Consider the following 6,854-nt stretch of genomic DNA (forward strand, 5'->3'; position numbering starts at 1 on the left):
AGAAAAGTAATCGCTGACAGCACGAAGGATGTCACGCGACTAGTTAGCAGGCTAGAGTCTCGTTCGTTATCGGAATTAACCAGACAAATCGCTCCACCAACTAAGAACGGCCATGCACCACCACCCACCGAATCAAGAAAGAGCTATCAATCTGTCAATCCTTCCGGTGTCCGGGCCTGGTGAGGTTTCCCGTGTTGAGTCAAATTAAGCCGCAGGCTCCACTCCTGGTGGTGCCCTTCCGTCAATTCCTTTAAGTTTCAGCTTTGCAACCATACTTCCCCCGGAACCCAAAAGCTTTGGTTTCCCGGAGGCTGCCCGCCGAGTCATCGGAGGAACTGCGGCGGATCGCTGGCTGGCATCGTTTATGGTTAGAACTAGGGCGGTATCTGATCGCCTTCGAACCTCTAACTTTCGTTCTTGATTAATGAAAACATACTTGGCAAATGCTTTCGCTTCTGTTCGTCTTGCGACGATCCAAGAATTTCACCTCTAACGTCGCAATACGAATGCCCCCGCCTGTCCCTATTAATCATTACCTCGGGTTCCGAAAACCAACAAAATAGAACCGAGGTCCTATTCCATTATTCCATGCACACAGTATTCAGGCGGGCTTGCCTGCTTTAAGCACTCTAATTTGTTCAAAGTAAACGTGCCGGCCCACCGAGACACTCACTCAAGAGCACCCTGGTAGGATTGCAACGGGGTCCGCCTCGGGACGCACGAGCACGCACGAGGCGCGTCGCACGCCTTCGGCTCGCCCCACCGGCAGGACGTCCCACGATACATGCCAGTTAAACACCGACGGGCGGTGAACCAACAGCGTGGGACACAAATCCAACTACGAGCTTTTTAACCGCAACAACTTTAATATACGCTATTGGAGCTGGAATTACCGCGGCTGCTGGCACCAGACTTGCCCTCCAATAGATACTCGTTAAAGGATTTAAAGTGTACTCATTCCGATTACGGGGCCTCGGATGAGTCCCGTATCGTTATTTTTCGTCACTACCTCCCCGTGCCGGGAGTGGGTAATTTGCGCGCCTGCTGCCTTCCTTGGATGTGGTAGCCGTTTCTCAGGCTCCCTCTCCGGAATCGAACCCTGATTCCCCGTTACCCGTTACAACCATGGTAGGCGCAGAACCTACCATCGACAGTTGATAAGGCAGACATTTGAAAGATGCGTCGCCGGTACGAGGACCGTGCGATCAGCCCAAAGTTATTCAGAGTCACCAAGGCAAACGGACCGGACGAGCCGACCGATTGGTTTTGATCTAATAAAAGCGTCCCTTCCATCTCTGGTCGGGACTCTGTTTGCATGTATTAGCTCTAGAATTACCACAGTTATCCAAGTAACGTGGGTACGATCTAAGGAACCATAACTGATTTAATGAGCCATTCGCGGTTTCACCTTAATGCGGCTTGTACTGAGACATGCATGGCTTAATCTTTGAGACAAGCATATGACTACTGGCAGGATCAACCAGGGAGCTGCGTCAACTAGAGCTGAGCAGCCGGCCGCCCGGGAGTGTGTCCCGGGGGCCCGCGCGAACACGCAAGCGTCCGCTCAATTATTCTGCAAACAGGAGGAGGCTGAGCTCCCCTGCACAATACACCTCGAAACCCTCTCAGGTCCCGGCGGCGCGCAGCGCCGTCCTAAGTACTTGGTCGGGTTCGAGAGAGGCGCAATCGCCCGGAGTTTGGCGAGTAGACGCTTTAGGTGCGACCACCCGTGCTCCCAACTGAGCTTGCCGCTGCCGACAGAGGCCCGGGAGCGTGCTGTCGTGGCATTGCCGGCGGGAGACAACACGCGCCACCTACGGTGACCGGCAGCTCCAACGCCAGCGCCACAGAAGGACAAAAGCCCCACTTGGGTGCCGAAGCGAACTCTCCCAGCACAGCGCACGCGCCAACACGTCCGCACAGCTGCGATACAAACCACCTGCGAGAACCGCAGAGGCGACCGAGCAGCAGACGGCGTCGCGGCGCCGAGCGCCGGGCGGCGGCGCATCCTCAGCGCACACAGTCCTCAATCGGACCAGCACACTGCAGATGTCCACCGCGCTTCGCACCGGGCCCGCGAGGACCTACTTTGGCCGCACGGCGCCGCGTGCAGGGTGCGCCGGCGCGCAGCTGCGCCGCCTGCCGCCTCCGTCGGCCGGCGCGCCTGCCACTGGCCGCCCCCACCAGCCGGCTGTAGCGCGTGCGCCCACGCACCGCGCGGCCAGCACGCCGGGAGGCCCCCCCTCACCGGCCGGGGACGGTCCCACCCAGCCACCGCCGCGTATCGCTTCACACCCAGATGCCATTCACGTTCGTGGGCATGGTGGGTATCGCTGGAACAACCGGTTGGTAGCTCAACCGATCGTCGCCATCACTGATTCACCTCTAGCGAGAACAACCGCACCACAACGGTTTACCAGTTGTTCATTTGCATAACGTCACCAGCAAACGTAGGCGTCCATCGCCATTTGCAAATTCAACGATTGTTGCATGCCTGTGTCAGGTGTCACGACACACTATGTCTGCCCACATACACGCAACAACATGTGCACGCTTCGCGAACACGTGGAAGGTGGCCCCCGTACGTATGCGATGTCCATTGCGCGAACGACTGTCAACCGGCCTCTGTCGCATGTCGCAGATGTGGAACGCAGTGCACCATGCTATCACGGTGTGTGAGAAGAGACGACTACGTCTGACAACACGCGCCACTACATCAACAGACGGCTCATGCTGATCGCCATCCAGGGCATACCACACTGCAATCCAGCTCTTATAGGGAGACGACACGTAGCTGAGTGCACAACATTTGGACCGCATGGTTCGCCGTTGTTGGCGCAGTCGTTGTACGGTCACATGTACCACGATGTATCATTCAGTACATGAGGACCAATGTGCAGTACAGTGTGTGATTTGGACGTACAACATCAGCGGACAGTTGACACAGGCCGTACCACAGCGTAGGCTAAGTGCTTCGCACATGCGAATGCCAATGAACAACTGCAAATGCCAATGAACAACTGCAAAGGGCATTGAGCATGTACGTCCTGCTGCCATCCACATTACAGTGTATAGCTGCAAGGTGTTTAACATGAAGCGATACACTGGGGACCGGGCAGTGCGAGTAGCAAACTATATTGCGGGGGTTGCAGTTAGGCAACACTACACTAATTTAACGCGTCGTATGACAATTACAGAGCAGGTTAAGGCCCAACGTGTGTTGGGTTAAGGCCCAACGTGTGTTGGGTTAAGGCCCAACGTGTGTTGGGTTAAGGCCCAACGTGTGTTGGGTTAAGGCCCAACGTGTGTTGGGTTAAGGCCCAACGTGTGTTGGGTTAAGGCCCAACGTGTGTTGGGTTAAGGCCCAACGTGTGTTGGGTTAAGGCCCAACGTGTGTTGGGTTAAGGCCCAACGTGTGTTGGGTTAAGGCCCAACGTGTGTTGGGTTACGTTAAGGGGCAATGTGGGTTACGTTAAGGGGCAATGTGGGTTACGTTAAGGGGCAATGTGGGTTACGTTACGGCGCAATATAGGTTACGTTACGGCGCAATATAGGTTACGTTAAGGCGCAATATCGGTTACGTTAAGGCGCAATACAGGTTACGTTAAGGCGCAATACAGGTTACGTTAAGGCGCAATACAGGTTACGTTAAGGCGCAATACAGGTTACGTTAAGGCGCAATACAGGTTACGTTAAGGCGCAATACAGGTTACGTTAAGGCGCAATGCAGGTTACGTTAAGGCGCAATACAGGTTACGTTAAGGCGCAATACAGGTTACGTTAAGGCGCAATACAGGTTACGTTAAGGCGCAATACAGGTTACGTTAAGGCGCAATACAGGTTACGTTAAGGCGCAATACAGGTTACGTTAAGGCGCAATACAGGTTACGTTAAGGCGCAATACAGGTTACGTTAAGGCGCAATACAGGTTACGTTAAGGCGCAATACAGGTTACGTTAAGGCGCAATACAGGTTACGTTAAGGCGCAATACAGGTTACGTTAAGGCGCAATACAGGTTACGTTAAGGCGCAATACAGGTTACGTTAAGGCGCAATACAGGTTACGTTAAGGCGCAATACAGGTTACGTTAAGGCGCAATACAGGTTACGTTAAGGCGCAATACAGGTTACGTTAAGGCGCAATACAGGTTACGTTAAGGCGCAATACAGGTTACGTTAAGGCGCAATACAGGTTACGTTAAGGCGCAATACAGGTTAGGTTAAGGCGCAATACAGGTTAGGTTAAGGCGCAATACAGGTTAGGTTAAGGTACGACATAGGTTAGGTTAAGGTACGACATAGGTTAGGTTAAGGTACGACATAGGTTAGGTTAAGGTACGACATAGGTTAGGTTAAGGTACGACATAGGTTAGGTTAAGGTACGACATAGGTTAGGTTAAGGTACGACATAGGTTAGGTTAAGGTACGACATAGGTTAGGTTAAGGTACGACATAGGTTAGGTTAAGGTACGACATAGGTTAGGTTAAGGTACGACATAGGTTAGGTTAAGGTACGACATAGGTTAGGTTAAGGTACGACATAGGTTAGGTTAAGGTACGACATAGGTTAGGTTAAGGTACGACATAGGTTAGGTTAAGGTACGACATAGGTTAGGTTAAGGTACGACATAGGTTAGGTTAAGGTACGACATAGGTTAGGTTAAGGTACGACATAGGTTAGGTTAAGGTACGACATAGGTTAGGTTAAGGTACGACATAGGTTAGGTTAAGGTACGACATAGGTTAGGTTAAGGTACGACATAGGTTAGGTTAAGGTACGACATAGGTTAGGTTAAGGTACGACATAGGTTAGGTTAAGGTACGACATAGGTTAGGTTAAGGTACGACATAGGTTAGGTTAAGGTACGACATAGGTTAGGTTAAGGTACGACATAGGTTAGGTTAAGGTACGACATAGGTTAGGTTAAGGTACGACATAGGTTAGGTTAAGGTACGACATAGGTTAGGTTACGGTACGACATAGGTTAGGTTACGGTACGACATAGGTTAGGTTACGGTACGACATAGGTTAGGTTACGGTACGACATAGGTTAGGTTACGGTACGACATAGGTTAGGTTACGGTACGACATAGGTTAGGTTACGGTACGACATAGGTTAGGTTACGGTACGACATAGGTTAGGTTACGGTACGACATAGGTTAGGTTACGGTACGATATAGGTTAGGTTACGGTACGATATAGGTTAGGTTAAGGTACACATTGTTGTAAGGAAAGGTTTAATGGGGGGCGGGGCGGGGCGGCCGGTTTGTTGATTGTGATTATAGTAAGTGGATGCCTGCGGCATCATCTGATTTGCCACGTCAGGATGCACCTTTGGCTCATGACAGGCGGCGCTCTCATTCCATGCTTGTGGCAGACCTGTGTCTTTCATTCCTGCCATTGTTTGTGTGCTGTGAGAGGAGGCAGTATTGTGATGTTGGGTGCACCCCTGTGTAGGACATGTGTGGGTGTTGGTGGCTTGGCTGAGCAATGGTGGTTGTCGGGTGGGTGGGATATTCTGTTTTCTGAGTGGACCTCCCAGTCTGGTTATGACAGTGTGGATTGTCTAATGTGGCGGAGAGGATGCACTGGGTGTTGTTCCATGCTGGTGCTTACATATTGTCTGTGTGCGTGTTACAGGCAGAGAGTAGTGCGTGATAAGGGTGGTGTGCTGACGTGTGGTTGTGATTGTGAGCAGAGTCTTTCAGCATGTATACGGACAGTTGTATACATTATCTGTATTCTGATGGCTCTATCTATTACTAATCAGCGCCGTGTATACGTTTAATCCGGTTCCAGTCGAAACTGTTGTATCTCTGTACATTAGTGACACGGCGAGCCCGCTATGTAGTTACTCGTCTCGGCAGCTTCCACCGGTGTATGGCAAATGATTATAAGGAATCAGTCTAGTCGTCAATACCGATGGTGTGACGTCACATGTCTGGGGTGGGGGACGCTGCGCCCTTCCGGTGGGTCATGGCCTAGAAAGACTCTTCCCACGCAGGGGGGCGTGGACTGTCATTGACTCTTCCAGGTAATATACTTGCCGTACGTTCTTGCGACTGCGAGTGCAACGCTCACCGGTACCGACATGGATGGAGCGCCTCCTAGCTGACCGCTCAGCATCGGCATTCGTACAGAGAGCAACGCGGTCGCGTCTCTAGCTCGTAACTGGTACAGCCCGCAGCTCATGTATAGGGACAGCGGGAATGTCGCATATTGGAGATAACTCTTCATGAAACGCATGTTATAGGGGTGGATTGCACATTGCGACTGCGGGAAAAGTCCGCCGTTCATCCGCTGGAGTTGCGAGTTGGGCGGTTGGAGTGGGGCGCAGGTGGAGTGATTGCCGGTCCACGATTTCGTGCGGCAGAGGCGCTGGCGTTGGGGTGCTGTGGTCGACAGAGGACGCAGGCTTTGTGGGTGGGGTCGAAAGATGGGCACTGTGGGCCCATCGATGTCTTGGTCGGCTTGGCGTCTCATAGATGGCGGTATCGTCGTTGCAGGACGTCATGCCGCGGGAGACCTACAGATGGCGCTGTGTTTTGTGGTGCGCTCGACATGGCGGACGTAGTGTTGTCAGATTCGCATAGATGGAGGTATTGCATGTGGTTTCGCCGTATTTTCATAGATGGCGATACCGTTTTGCCGGCATGGTTGGCGTAGTTCCGTCGGATCCCTGTAGATGGAGGTGCCGTTTCTGGGCTGGATGTCAATGTCGTTGCGTCACATTCGCATAGGTGGCGGCATCGTCGTAATACCTCGCCCACTACGGACTTATCACCACCCACACTAGCCGCCCCGGGGACTTGCCGACGACACACCCTATCCCAAGTCTATTTTCTTGCGGAG

General features: G+C 52.4%; 1 non-coding gene across 1 annotated transcript in view; it reads right to left on the reverse strand.

Moving 5' to 3' along the window:
• LOC124566107 overlaps positions 1 to 1,487 on the reverse strand; it is a 1,910-nt gene extending 423 nt beyond the window's left edge. Inside the window, exon 1 of the ribosomal RNA XR_006970780.1 lies at positions 1 to 1,487. This exon is cut by the window's left edge and continues 423 nt beyond it. This is a non-coding gene — a ribosomal RNA (small subunit ribosomal RNA).
• Positions 1,488 to 6,854: the final 5,367 nt, after the last annotated feature.

The sequence above is a fragment of the Schistocerca americana genome, unplaced genomic scaffold (genome assembly GCF_021461395.2).
Source record: "Schistocerca americana isolate TAMUIC-IGC-003095 unplaced genomic scaffold, iqSchAmer2.1 HiC_scaffold_137, whole genome shotgun sequence".
Taxonomy (NCBI): domain Eukaryota; kingdom Metazoa; phylum Arthropoda; class Insecta; order Orthoptera; family Acrididae; genus Schistocerca; species Schistocerca americana.